Below are 15,988 nucleotides of genomic sequence, written 5' to 3'. Positions count from 1 at the left end.
CTTTCTTTTTTGGCCTTCAATTAATTTCCTGTCCTTTTTGTTATATACGGGCTTATCTTCGAGGGGAATCTCTCCGTCTGGGATCAAAGCTCCCTCAGTTGCTACTTCGCCTTTCCGTGCTTCTTCTGCCTCTCTGCCTACCAGATTGTTTCCTTCTTCCAATTCCGAGCTCACCTTCTGGTGTGCTCTAATATGCATGATTGCTACCTTTTCAGGCAGCTGAACTGCTTCCAATAATCGCATTATTTCTTTTGCATGTTTAATATTCTTTTCTTGCGAGTTCAACAATCCTCTTTCTTTCCAGATGGCCCCATGTGCATGCACAACCCCAAATGCATTATCTCGAGTCCGTGTAGATATTTACTTTCTTTCCTTCTGCTATTTCTAAGGCACGAGTCAGAGCTATTATCTTGGCCTTTTGTGCTGAGGTATTTGTTGGCAAAGGTCCATATTCTATTACCTCTTTACAAGTGGTAACTGCATACCCAGCATGTCGTTTCCTGTTGATAAAGTAGCTGCTCCCATCAGTGAACCATGTTTCCACATCGTCCAAAGGAGTATCCTTCAGATCTGGACGGCTGGAGTAGGTAGCTTCGATGGTCTCCAGGCAGTTGTGGTGTACTGGTTCTCCTTGGTTTCCGCTGAGGAAAGAGGCTGGATTGGCAATGCTAGTTACCACTATTTCTACATCATCTTGTTCCACCATGATAGCCTGGTATTTCAAAAATCTTTGTGGGGAAAGCCAGTGGCTACCTTTCACTTCTAATACCGCAGATACTGTGTGAGAAACTAGCACAGTTATTTTCTGGCCCAAGGTAAACTTGTACGCCTCCTGGATATTTAGTACCACTGCCGCAACGGCTCTGAGTCATCCCAGCCATCCCTTGGCAGTGGCATCCAATTGTTTAGAAAAATAAGCAACTGCCCTGCCATATGCTCCCAGGTTTTCTACTAATATTCCTAGAGCAATCCTCTGTTTTTCATGAGAAAAGAGGAAGAATGGTTTACTCACGTCTGGGAATCCCAGGCCTGGAAGAGACATGAGAGACTTCTTTAGTTGGTCCAAGGCTTGCATGGCCTCCTTTGTCCATTGGAGGTCCCTGTTCCCATTGGTGATGAGTGCATACAGTGGTTTCACGAGCAGTCCATAATTATAAATCCACAACCTGCACGACCCCGTCATTCCCAGAAAAGTTCGCAGTTCTTTTATTGTCTCAGGTCTTGGGGTTTGACATATCGCTTCTTTGCAGTCCTGCCCCAAAGTCCGCTGCCCCGCATTAACCTCATAACCTAGGTAGATCACTTTTTACTTTACCACCTGAGCCTTCTTCTTTGAGACCCAGTACCCCTGGAGTACCAGAAAGTTTAACAAGCTTACCATCCTGGTTGTACAAACTTCTTTTGTCTGGGTGGCTATTAGGATGTCATTTACGTATTGCAGCAACCTCCCTTCACTGGGTAGAGCTTCCCATACTTCCAAATCCTTTGCAAGTTGTTCTCCAAATAGGGTGGGTGAGTTCTTAAAGCCTTGGGGCAGCCTTGTCCATGTGAGCTGCATTTTGTGCCCGCTTTTAGGGCTTTCCCATTCAAATGGGAAAATTTTCTGGCTGGCTTCATGGAGAGGGAGGCAAAAGAAGGCATACTTGAGGTTTAAAACTGTAAACCAAGTTAGTTCTGGTGTTAACAACAGGTACACAGGTCCTTTGGATTGCCAGAAATAATTTACCGTCTGCAACAGCAAGTTAGCATGCATGAAATACACAGGTGTACAGCCTGGAAATTAACGCATTAAAAAGGCACAAAGACTCTATAGAGATTTCTAAGTTTCCGCAGGGACACATGGTATAAACAAGTGTTCAAATCTCACCCAAAGGTGTCCCAATGAGGGGAGGAAGAGAGGCTCAGCCTGTCACTGATCCCAGGAGTCAGGAGGTCCTCGAGATGTGTATTCCCTCAGGATGGTATCTCCCCTGACAGTGGTACCTTCCCTGACGGTGGTATCTTCCCTGACATCTCCTCTCTCTTAGGCCAATTTATATTATTTTCTATCTTTTAGGTGGAGCTTTAGTGATCTAGTCAAGCATGTACTAGTTATGATTGGTGAAAAGTTTTCCTGTCTCTTGCAGGAAGAATGGCCGAAAACATGACAGACACCACTATGGTCAGATCATGCTCTCCCTTTATTACCTGAATAGCCTAACTTTTATAGCAAACTTAACAGGGGCGGATAGTGTCTCACGCAAGATTATTGGTCAAAAGCACTCAGACAAACAACTGCAAGAAAACAACCCCACCTGCAAGAAAACAACCCCTTTGTGATTAGCAGTCACGTAGATCTCGTCCTTGAAGCCAGCTGCTGGCAACAATATTTTTTAAATTCCTCATTTGGGCGATGTGGGAACATTGTCATGGGAACTTCTCGTATTCGTCCTGGTAGCTTGGTTTGCCCAGCTGAAGCAAGTCATGGCCTCCTTGCTGTTTCAAAAATCCCTCAACAATTCCCCCTTTTTCTTTTTGAGCAAACCAAGCCTGAATTAACAGTTTTGCAAGTAACCCTTTAACCACATTTATTACAATACAATACACAATGATGATTAACACCACAACAAACAGAACCCTTAATCCCTCTTTGATTAATCCCAGTAACCATCTATGCATCGTTTCAAACAAATCAGTGAGCCATTGATAGAAAGGACTGATATATTGAATCTTTCTCATGTGCTCTTTCAGGAGAGTAATGGATTTGTGAATTGACTCACTATGATCAGAAAGGTTCAAACAGCACATTCCCTCAAAGTCCTCACACCCATGCCCTTGAGTCAAAAGCAAGAAGTCAATAGCAGCTTGATCCTGTAAAAGCGCATGTCGCAGACTATTTTGATCTGGTAACATCTCTTCAAGTATCTCTGTCGTGGCATTGGCTTGCTTCTCGGCCCAGCATGCCAATTTTTCTAAGTTGTTAAGTGCAGCCGCAGCTGCCACTCCTGGCACGAAAATTGCCAGTTCCGCTCTAGCTGCAACGCCAAGTAATTCAACACTATCTTTGCAATCCGGTGTGAGCAATGCCCATTTATGTCTGATGATCTCATGCAACTGTGACAAGCTAGGAGCAAACATAGTAAGTTTACCTAAGTAACATGGACCTCCGATAGCATTTGCAGGGATACCTTGCCAGTCCCTATCCCCACAAATCAGAAAAACATCAGGAGGTAAGGCCATAGCTGAACGATTGTTCCAAACGCTATAGTTGTTACCCCTTGTCTCCGTGCCATAAGCCCCTAAACCCTGCCTAGCAGTGTCATCTTAATCACAGGTGTTATTTGTATTTCTGTACTCATATGGCCCTTTCCAAGTTCCTGTAGCAGGATCTCGGTAATTCACTCTTATTTGTGGTAACACATTTGGTGCTGCTCTATTTATTGTTTGAAAATGAATACTCGCAGGAGGGTCTTCTCGGTCACCAGTCAAATATAAGTGATTCAAGACAACCAATGCCTTGGACACTCACTCATCAATGTCCTTGATGTCTTTTAATCTCGCTAATTGTTCCTTTAAAACTTGGCGTGATCATTCAACCATCACTTGGCCCGTGGGAGAATATGGAATACCTGTGATATGCTTTACTCCCCACATTTTCATAAATTTTCTAACCTTTTTGCTAACATATGCTGGACCATTGTCCGTCTTGATCTGCTGTGGCACTCCCATAACGGCAAAACACACCGTCAGATGTCTACACACAAGGTGTGCTTTTTTTCCCCCCTGCGCCACTGCCCATAAGAATCTTGAAAAAGTACCAATACTCACACGCACATATCTTTTAGTACCAAATTCCGGCACATGCGTTACATCCATTTGCCATACCTCAAGTGCCTTAACACCTCGTGGATTAATACCCAAACCTAACCCTGGTCCATGACGACTACAGGAAGGGCACACTCTTACTATTCCTTTCACCTCTGTCCAAGTAAATCCAAGCATTCTCCGAAGACCCTTTGCATTCTGATGGAACATTTCGTGTGACACTCGCGCATGTGCAAACCACTCTCAGGCCCCGCTGTGACTATACTCACCAACTTGTCTGCTTGTCAATTACCTTCTGCTCACCCAATCGAGAACTGACGACTACATATATGGATAACACAGTAAGGTGCAGTTCTCCCCTGAATGGCATCTCGCAGCTGCAGAAATAATGACAACAATCTCTCCCTCTTAGTTTGCCGTATCAAGGCATCCTCTATCCGGTTTACCACGTTGACAACATACAGAGAGTCTGAGACGATATTAATCAGCTCATGCATCCAGCATTGACAAGCCCAAACAACTGCAGACAATGCCAATGTTTGTAATGAATCCCCTGTCTCCCCCGGAATTATGTATTTCTCCCAACTTCCATTCTCGTACCACACACACAGCCTTCTTACTTACTGCATCTACATCAGTGTATACAGTGCAGCCCACCACTGGTCGGGATGAAAGCCGTGGTACTACCTGCCATTTATATGATCTTATAACTTTCCAGAGAGGCCCCTTTGGAGTTCGGGAATGTACCAATCTCGGGTAACCTAACACAGCTTCCTGTAGTGGAATGGACTGCTGTAAACACCATTCCAAATGATCCTGAGCCATCGGTAAACTAATGTCTCCTTTTTGTAAATGACTTAAGTCCCAAAATCGGATTATAATCAAAGTTTACAACTTATTAAAGGAATAGAGGTAAGCAAACAGCACTGGGTGCACCGGGAGTCTCTGCTCCAACAAGATGCAGCCCAGTTATATCAAGCAGCTGATTTTTATGCTACTAGGCTAATACATATTCATTACTACTTCTAGAAAAAACAGGGTTATTATAATTAGTTTCCAAAATTCAAATCCTCCTACTGGAGCATGCGTATCAGTCTCCGGTGGTTCCTCTGGGGGTCTCTGAGGGTCTGTCATGCTGAAGGCTCATAGTCTTCCTCCCAGGCTTTTTTTCTTGTCCTTCTCCTTTGTCCAACTTGGCTCTATGTCAGAGACCTGTGCAGAGTCCCCTGCAAGCTTTGTCTTTTAGTTGTCCTTCAGCTTTCCCCTTCTTCTTAATCTCCTGGCCAGATATCAGAGACTTGCATAGTGTCCCATGCAATAGTCATAATAGCAGTTATTCTGAAACCCCCCAGATATCAGAGACTTCAAGGAAAAGCCTACAAATACATTTCCCTTCAAGCTCTCTATTGACATGAATTTCTAGAACATTCCTCGCATACTGGTTCCTGCCCGCTGATCTCAATACTCCAAGAGTGACCCTCACGTACTAACTCTGTGATAGCTTCCTCCCATGTCTGAACACTCGTTTTTGGCTGAATCGGTAGAAAAATCCACGCCAGGACTCGAAAATCCTGTCCTATCATTCCGCTTTTGCTATCTCCTGTTGCATTTATGCCATTCCTATTCCCAGTGCTGTTAATGTCAGTGGCATCCTCCTGATACTCTTTCTGTCTTTGTCGCCCCCTTACTCTCCCCCTTTTCTTTTTGCCACTGACCAAGCACCGCAAATAGATGAGACACATGATTGCTTACTAGTAAGGAGGGCGCAACTTGTGCTATACGCCTGCAAGCAGCGCCAGCTGCAACCTTAGAAGCTATTTGTGAGAGAGCCTGCCATTGGTCATTTAGTGGGGACTGCTAGCGTTAGGTCAGAGGTTGGACTCGATGATCTTGAGGTCTCTTCCAACCTAGAAATTCTGTGATTCTGTGATTCTGTGATTTGGTAGTGTAGTCTGCTGCTCTGCACTCCTGCCCTGCAGTACAGGTAGTAATATAGCTAAGTCGTCATTAGTAATACATACAATGTGGCAACCCCACTGAATATTACCCAGGAACATTTGTACATTTATCAAATTATGTAACACCATAGTTATATCACCTTTCTGTGGACGAATAGTAGAGTCTGATATTTTCCATCCCAAGTATAGCCATAGTTGCTTCCATTGAACCTTCTCTGGGGCTATCTTCAACCCTTTTGCTTCCAATGTATCCTGAATAAACTTTAAATCTGAATCCTGGAAGCATGCTGGCCTACCAAACCGAATGTTATCCATATAATGGTAAATGATTACGTCACATCACACTGTCCGAATTGGTTGTAATGCTCAGGCCACATATAATTGACATAATGTAGGGGAATTCCTCATCCCCTGCAGAAGCACTAGCCATTCATAGTGCTTTGCCGAGGCCTGTTTGTTAATGGAGGGTACCGTAAAAGCAAATCTCTGACAGTCCTTTACAGCCTGTGCCACCACATCTGGTTGCCTGGACTGATCAGCTCTCTGTACTCTTTCCAACATGTCCTCTACCGGTGCGGTTCTCGGCAGTGTAACTAAGATGTTTTGAGTTTTGGGGTTTGCATTGTCAAACACAAGCATTTTAAACATACTGCATTTAGACTCCGCTGTTAGATCAGGATGATCAGGAATTGCTGCCCACAGCCGATCGATAAATTTAGCATATGGTTCCCCAGGGGCCTGTTCTACTGATGCGAATGGAGGTGCTTTCTTTCCCCCTGGGAGACTAAGAAGAGCCCTCAGTGCGAGCTGTGCAGCTGTTTGGTGAATAATCGCAGGGATCTGCAGCTGAACCTGGGTATCGAGATAAGGACCTGTCCCCGTTAACATCTCTGCAGTAATCCCATACAGAGGGTCCCTCGGTTGACACAGTCGACCCGCTTCCCCCTGTGCTAACCGCAACCATTCCCTTTCAAATAATAACAATGGGGGAGGAGTTAACAATAAGCGCGCCAAGTTTTGACAGTCAAGTGGACACATTAGTTCTGCCTGGAAAATCCATTGAATTATCTGTCGAGCCGCCTGAGATTGTAAACTGTAGTCCAAAACCATTTTTCGAGCCTGTTGTAAAATCTTCCAATCATGCGGCTGCCACAACCTGGTGCCTTGCACAGGGTCAATAATAATAGGGCAGGCCAAGGATGTAACATGCCTATGCCCTTCTATGATGGCATCACGTATGACGTTGGAGCACCTGTCCCTCCTTGGTGCCAACGGTGTTGTAGTGACGGATAATGAGGGATTCGGCTCTGGTGGGGCAGACGAGAGAGAAGACTCCTCCGAATCCGTAATTTTTAAGTTCTCCAATTTCACTAGCAGTTCTTGGAACAACTCCTCCTCTGAAGGTCGATTTTCGCAAGCTGCTGCTGCACCTCTCATTGGCGAAGCATCCCGAGTGTATTTATTGCTGCCTGGCATCGGCACAGATGCTGGCAGCACAGCTTCATCAAAATTTACCAGCACGGGGGGTGGGGAGGGCAACCCTTACTCCCCATCAGCACTCTGCTCCAATAGTCCCTTAGTTATTTCTGCCGCTGATTCCTTTATTGGAGAGATCATACCCCGAACCGGGGTGGGTGCAGGAATTGTCGAAAAGAATCGTGCCAGCCACGTTCCTGAGGTCTCAGGTTTTGCACTCGGCGTTCTATCAGTCCCAGATGGTACTGACAAAGCTTGCGCCGCCGCCATCTCCAGCTGCTGTTCGGTTTTCATACTGCACAGCACATTAATCACTGTGCGCCACGTCCCACTTACATCTTTATCTAGCTTTCCACTTGAGATGGCTTTATCCCATAAGTGATCTCCTATGTGTTGCCACTCATCTGGGCTAAACATTAGAGGGACTTTCTTCAGAAAACCCTCCTTCTGAGCCCAGTGCACCAAGGATTTGATCTTTTTTACATTGGAAGATACACCTGTGTTAGCCAGACCCAGTACAACCTCCACCCCTTATTCCATAACATTTGTGTCACTCTCAGATCTCCCATACTTTAGCATGTAAGTATTCTCATCACCATTATTCCTTGTCCCTTAACATATTAATAGGCAGGTATATCTTTTCATTCTATAGGTCTTTCTCAGAAAATGTTCATAAGAACTGTTGACTTCATCTGCCAAAGTGGTCACTCAGGGTAGGCGAAGTTGGATGTCTGGACGCCAGCACCAGCTTAGCTCAAGTCCTTGTTGCACTGCCTGGTTCCTTGCAAAGTTGACCTGTCGCTGATCCTGCAGCGTCTTCCTACAACATATAACTTAGATTACAGATTAGTTTTCTCTCAAGGTTAAATCTCTTTGAGGCACACACCTGATATCCCCATTCTTTTGCATTACCCACCAGGTATACCCCGGTCCTTTGCCAAAGACAATCCCATGAGTGGGTTTGCCTTTTCCCGAGGCAGGAGCAACCCACACCACCTTCTCCATCCACTTCCCTACATGCACTACAGGGACTTTAGCTCCTTTCACCGTGTGCAGGGGTTTTGTTTCAGCAGGACCAGCACGGCTGTCAGATCCTCTATTGTTAACTAGCCAAGTGGCCTCTGGTAGATTTATGTCCCACTGTTTCCACGTCCCAGCACCCAATGCTCGTAACATAGTCTTTAACAGTCCTTTGTACCTCTCAACCAGAGGCTTGTGGGTGGTAAGGAATGTGATACACCCACTCAATGCCATGCCTCTTGGCTCAGGAGGTGACAAGATTGTTTCGGAAATGACTCCTATTGTCAGACTCAATTCTCTCTGGTGAGCCATGACGTCACAGCACTTGCCTTTCTAGACCCAAGATAGTGTTTCGGGCCATGGCATGGTTTACAGGGTATGTTTCCAGCCACCCAGTAGTTGCTTCTACCATGGTGAGTATGTACTGCTTGCCTTGGTGTGTTTGTGGGAGTGGTCTGATATAGTCAATTTGCCAGGCCTCACCATATTGAAACCCTAGCCAACTCCCCCTGTTCCATGGAGATTTTACCTTCATGGCTTTCTGTGTTGGGCCTGTGACACTTTCTTGATTGCAGCACAGGTCTCACACTCATGGGTAACCTGTGTGATGGCCTTAATGGTTAGGTCTACCCCTCGATTACGAGCCCATCTGTATGTGGCATCCCTCCCCAGATGTCCTGATGTTTCATGGGCCCATCGAGCTACAAACAGCTCACCCTTACATTCCCAGTCTTTGTCCACCTGAGCCACTTCAGCTTTTGAAGCTCAATCCACTTTGTCATTGTTCTGATGTTCTTCAGTAGCGCGATTCTTTGGTATGTGGGCATCTACATGACGTACTTTTACATCCAGGTTTTCTACCCGGGCAGCAATATCTTGCCACAGGGTAGCAGCCCAGACAGGTTTACCTCTGTGCTGCCAGTTGCTCTGTTTCCATTGATGCAGCCACCCCCACAGAGCAATTGCCACCATCCATGACTCAGTGTAGAGATACAGTACTGGCCATTTTTCTCTTTCGGCAGTCTCTAAGGCTAGTTGTATGGCTTTTACTTCTGCATACTGACTCGACTTGCCTTCCCCTTCCATGGCCTCCACAACTCGTCATGTGGGACTCCACACGGCAGCTTTCCATTTCCGATGGCTCCCTACCACATGGCAGGATCCGTCAGTAAACAACACATACTGCTTTCTGTCTTCTGGCAACTCATTATATGGTGGTGCCTCTTCAGCACAGGTTACCTCTTCTGTCAGCACTCCAAAATCTCTGCCCTCCAGCCAGTCCATAATCTCTTCCAGGATTCCTGGGCGATTAGTTTTCCCATTCGAGCCCACTGTGTAATTAACACTATCCACTTACTCCACGTAGAATGAGTCGCATGGTGTGTAGTGGGGATTTTCCCTTTGAACATCCAATGTAACACAGGTACCGTGGGGCCAAGAGGAGCTGTGCTTCTGTACCCACAACTTCTAAAGCGGCTCGAACACCCTCATATGCCGTGAGTATTTCTTTTTCAGTTGGGGTGTAATTGGCTTCTGACCCTCGATAGCCCCGGCTCCAGAACCCCAGAGGTCGACCTCGAGTTTCTCCTGGGGTCTTCTGCCAGAGGCTCCAGGTGAGCCCATGCTCCCCAGCTGCAGGGTACAGTATGTTAGGCACAGCTGGTCTGGTACGGACAGGCCCAAGGGCTACTGCACGAGCTATTTCTTGTTTGATTTGTTCAAAGGCCTGTTGTTGCTCGGGGCCCCACTCGAAATAGTTTATCTTTCAAGTCACTCAATACAGAGGACTCACAAGCTGATTATAGCCTGGAACATGCATTCTCCAGAATCCCACAAGGCCTAGGAAAGCTTGCGTTTCTTTTTTGCTAGTTGGCGGAGACATAACCATTATTTTATTGATCACATCTTGGCGACATCCATCCTGCCATTTTACCCCCAAGAACTGCATTTCCTGTGCAGGTCCCTTGACCTTACTATGTTTAATGGCAAAACCAGCTTTCAGGAGAATTTGGATTTCTTTCCTCCCTTTCTCAAAAACTTCTTCTGCTGTGTTGCCCCACACGAGGATGTCATCAATGTACTGCACGTGTTCAGGAGTTCCCCCTTGTTCCAGTGCAGACTGGATCAATCCGTGGCAAATGGTAGGGCTATGTTTCCACCCCTGGGGCAGTCGATTCCACGTGTATTGGATGCCCCTCCAAGTGAAAGCAAATTGTGGCCTGCATGCTGCTGCCAAAGGGATGGAGAAAAATGCATTAGCAATATCAGTTGTGGAGTACCACTTGGCTGCCTTCAATTCTAGTTCGTACTAAAGTTCTAGTATGTCTGGCACTGCAGCACTCAGTGGTGGTGTGACTTCGTTCAGGCCTCGATATTCCACCGTTAGCCTCCACTCACCAGTAGACTTTCGCACTGGCCATATAGGACTATTAAAGAAAGGGTGAGCGAGTCTTGCTGATCACTCCTTGACTCTCCAGTCGGTGAACCAACTCATGGATGGGGATCAGGGAGTCTCAGTTGGTGTGATATTGCCGTCGGTGCACCGTTGTGGTAGTGATTGGTACCTGCTGTTCTTCAACCTTCAACAATCCTACACCGGAAGGGTCTTCTGAAAGGCCAGGCAAGGTAGATAATTGTTTAATGCCCTCTGTCTCTAAGGCAGCTATACCAAAAGCCCACCGGAACCCTTTTGGGTCCTTGAAATATCCTCTTCTAAGATAGTCTATGCCAAGGATACATGGAGCATCTGGGCCAGTCACAATGTGGTGCTTTTCCCACTCATTCCCAGTCAGACTCACTTCAGACTCCAATACAGTTAGCTGTTAGGATCCCCCTGTCACTCCAGAGATACAGATGAGTTCTGTCCCTTGGTAGCCTCATGGCATTAAGGCACACTGTGCACCAGTGTCCACTAGAGCTTTGTATTCTTGTGGTTCCAATGTGCCAGGCCATCGGATCCACCCAGTCCAATAAATCCGGTTATCCCTCTCCTCTACCTGGCCAGAGGCAGGGCCCCTCTAGTCCTGGTTAGAGTGTCTGCCACTTAATTCTTGCAAATCAGAAGCAGAGGTCCCTTCATCAGGGTCAAGAATAACCAGGTAGGGTTGAAATAGATACGTCATCCCATTTCCTCATATCTTCCCCATGGTCGTGCAGATAAAACCACAAGGTGCCACATGGTGTACGTCTTGGGTATTCTCTCTCTTGAGCAGGAAAATACTGATTCTTAGTGGCTGAAATATCACTCCGTCTAGATGAGAAGGGATATGCTCTTTATACGAGGTGGTCAAGTCTTTCAGACAGTTTCTCCACAGCTGAGACACAGGACTGTAGTGGAGCAAAGAGATTGTCTTCATATTTTTGAAGCTGGCAGGACAGATTATACGCTGTTGGTCCCATCCCCTCATCCCAGTTAATTACTGCCAGCGTACTGGAATGTGATGATGGTGCACTCCGTACAAATTTATGCCACATGGATGTTGTGCACTGGACTTCATTGGGATCTTGAGGTGTCTGGGCATTGTCCAAATCACTATAAATCATCTCCCGCACAGCTAATTCCCGCAGATGCTGGAGACCTTTCTCCATAGTGGCCCACTTGCCTACTTGATATACAATATCTTCCTTCTGGGGGATACCTTTCTTTCACAGCTGCCAGGAGTCACCTCCAGAGGCTGAGGACCTGTGCCCCTCTCTCAATTACTTTGTCAATTACCATTTCTCTAGAGAGGGATCCCAGCTGCTTGGCTTCATTGCCTTCTAATTGTTGGCTATTGGACCCAGCATCCCAACATCGAAGCAGCCAGGTGAGGATGTGTTCACCTGGGTGTCGACCATAATCTTTTTGTATTTCTTGCAACTCACTCAGGGATAGGGATTGAGTGGTTTCTGATTCCTTTATGATTTCCATCTCTTCTTCCTGCTGTTTTTGTGATGGCTCTGCTTTAGAGGTGCCTGCCTTTTCCTCTTCTCCCTCCTTCTTAGGAGAGGCTTCTTCCCTTACTAAACGAGCTAACTTCCGTTTCCGTTGTTTTGACTTGACTATGGGGGTGACTGATATCATAGTCCGTTGGTCCTCTGGGTCAGCCACAGCATGTGTTATCTAGTCATCAGACTCAAAGACTTCCTCACTCTCTTCAAGGTGCTGGATGATGTTAAACAGCGTTCGATAGGCGTAAGCCAGGACCCAGCACAATGCTGCAAGCTGTCGTTCTCTGGCATTATCAGGATCAGGACATACAACTCTCAAACATTCTATCAGGTTTTTAGAATTTTGCACTTGCTCAGGGGTGAAGTTCAAAACTACTGGAGGAGACACCCGTGACAGGTACCTGCCTATATCCTCCCACACACCTTGCCACCCGCCACAAGACTGTTTCGAGACAGATTCCCAGGTAACCTTTCTAAATAATTGACTGTCCTGGTTTCAGTTAGGACAGAGTTAATTTTCTTCCTAGTAGCTGGTAGAATGCTATGTTTTGGCTTAGGATGAGAAGAGTGCTGATAACATTGCTGACAAAGCAATTGGAGATGGAGCATTATCTCACAGCCTCTGGAGGCGTCTCCTATCAGCTGTGAGGGAAAGGTATCCCTTCAAGGAAGAACTTGTATGTCTACCAGGCAAGTGGACCACTATGGAGAAGGGAATCCAATACCTGAGGGAATTAGCCGTACGTAACATGGACCTCTGATAGCATTTGCAGGGATACCTTGGCAGGCCCTATTCCCGCAAATCATAAAAACATCAGGAGGTAGTGCCTTAGATTTTGGAATAATCGTACAGCTGTAGTTGTTACCCCTTGTCTTCACGCCATAAGCCCCCAAAACCTGCCTAGCAGTGTCATTGTAACCACAGGTATTATTTGTGTTTCTGTACCCATATGGCCCTTCTGAAGTCACATTTGTCCACCCTGTTGGATTGTTTTTTGAAAGGATTTAATCTTTGCTGTAAATTACCCAACACAAAACATGTTTGAGTCCAATTCTGTGATGTGTTCCCGATCCTCTGAGACCCAAGTAACTGTAACTCTTGTGGATCCCAGGGCAGCGGGACAGTAAGCGAATTTATTAATTTCGCTGAGCACGCAGCAACAGATGAGGCACTGCGGCAATTGTTGGCGGCATACTGGCCAAACTCAGAAGGGTCATACACAGGTATACCTATGAGGCAAGTCCTGAACGGGTCCGTGGACAATGCCATGGACAGACAAAATTCTGATATACCAGTCTGATTAGACCAGTCTGATTAGACCACAGATTTCATTGCAGCTCGATCTTAGTCATGAGCACAAGCACTGCTGGCAGTATTAGAATCACCATCAGCAACTTCCCCGTCCCTTGAAACATCTCGGGCGGCCTTCACAAATCGGCTTGGCACCCAAACTGGTCCTGCTCAGCATACTGCGAGTCTGATAAAATATTGCGTCACACGTCTCACCACGTCTCTGTTCCGTGTCTCACTGCGTCTCTATTCCACATCTCACTGTGACACTATTCTGCGTCTCACCTCAACACTATTCTGCATCTCACCGTGTCCTGTGTCTCACCGCATCTCTGTTCCGCCTCTCTCCACGTCTCACCATGTAGCACAATCACACAGTCACATAAAGAGGCCTCTTGCACTTCTCATTCATACCTCAAGAAAATATCACTTAAAATAATTTGTCTGTGGCTTCAGGAAGTCCTTGTCTACTCCCGTGGTGAGCGGCTGAGAGTGGAGACCCCTCCGAGGAAAATGCTCGGGGTGCACCTAGGGGCGTTCGCTTCACAGTCGATCCCACAGCCGAGCAGAGCGGCTCCTGGCACAAGGAATGATGCTATTATAGTTTTGTATAATTACACCAAAGAGATACATTGCAATAGGGTGCAAGTGTGGCATTGTCGATTTGTTTCATGATTTGGCTTTATGCCCAAGCAATTGAACCTTACACATGCTGTTGCTGTTACACTTCCCAGGATATCTAATTCCTGTGGCTCTGCATGTGAATAATACAATACAGGTGCACTCGCTGCTCTACTGAAAATAACAGCTCCTTACATTTTAGAAACAAGTTTTCCTTTGTGATGTGTCTCAAATGTGCCCTCTCAATGCACTGAGCAATGCCTATAGCATGCTGCGAGTCTGATACAATATTCAAAGGTATTAGGTTTTTCTTTCTGACGCGTCTCTCTGCGTCCCGCGTCTCACTTCTTTTTTCTTTTTTTTTTTTTTTTTTTGTCCATTATAATTGGAATCAATTATCCTCGGCAAAACAAACAATCTGGTCAAAGTTGTACTTGATCGACCTAACAGCAATACACTACAGTCATTCCCAATTGGTCTTTTGACGTTCAATGGAACTTTATGAACGTGAGTACCCCACAAAGTGGCATCTGTTACTGTGGAGACATCCACTCCAGCACTCCCTCTGGTTCTTGCTGAGAGGGTGTCCACGGTGGTAACTGTAGCAGCGGGGCTGCAGCACGGAATCCTGCTCCACCGTGATACTCCATGGGCTGCAGGGGGACAGCCTGCTTCACCATGGTTCTCACCACAGGCCGCAGGGGACTTCTGCTCCGGCACTTGGAGCAACTCTCCCCCTCCTTCTTCACTGACCTTGGCACCTGCAAGGCTGTTTCCCACTCCTCTCACTCTCCCAGCTGCTGTGAAGCGCAGCGTTTTTGTTATTGTTGTTGTTGTTTCTCTCTTTCTTAAATCTGCTCTCACAGAGGCGCAAACAACATCGCTTATTGGCTCGGCTCTCGGTCAGCACCAGGGCCCTTACCTAATATGGGGCAGTTTCTAGATTCTTCTCACAGAAGACACCCCTATGGCCCCCTGCTACCAAAAGCTTGCCACGTAACCCGCTACATTCCAACCCTCACCTTTCTGAAAAGCATATTTAGAATAATCACAATATACTCTTTACAATCATCACAATCTTCACAAACTTCACTTCCATCAAAAAGAAAAGGAATTCGCCACACCAAAATAAACATAACATCATCACAACACTGATGAGGTGGACAATTTACACACACACTGTAATAAATGACTGAGGCCCAAATAGGATTGCAATTAAAATTTACAATTTATTAAACTAATAGAGGCAGGCAGACAGCGCTGGGTGCACTGGGAGTCTCTGCTCCACCAAGATGCACACCAGTTACATTAGATGGCAGGTTTTTCTGCTCCTAGGCTAATACATATTCATTACTACTTCTAGAAAGCCCACCGGAACCCTTTTGGGTCCTTGAAATATCCTCTTCTAAGATAGTCTATGCCAAGGATACATGGAGCATCCGGGCCAGTCACAATGTGGTGCTTTTCCCACTCATTCCCAGTCAGACTCACTTCAGACTCCAATACAGTCAACTGCTGAGATCCCCCTGTCACTCCACAAATACAGATGGGTTCTGGCCCTTTATAGCTTGATGGCATTATAGTACATTGTGCACCGGTGTCTACTAGAGCCTTATACTTCTGTGCGTCTGACGTGCCAGGCCATTGAATCCACACAGTCCAATAAACTTGATTGTCCCTTTCCTCCCCCTGGCTGGAGGCAGGGCCTCCCTAATCCTGGTCAGAATCTTCTTCATTTCTGTGTTTGAAGGACTGTCTGCTGGAAGTTGGAGCAGCAAACTTTTCAGAGAATCCCTTTTTCTTGATTGTTTTCTTTTGCAACTCACGTACCCGTGCCTCTAGGGTCACGGTAGATTTTCCATCCCATTTTCTCATGTCCTCTCCATGG

Source organism: Netta rufina (genome assembly GCF_964035555.1).
Source record: "Netta rufina genome assembly, chromosome: W".
Taxonomy (NCBI): domain Eukaryota; kingdom Metazoa; phylum Chordata; class Aves; order Anseriformes; family Anatidae; genus Netta; species Netta rufina.
Note: the sequence above shows the minus strand (reverse complement) of the source record.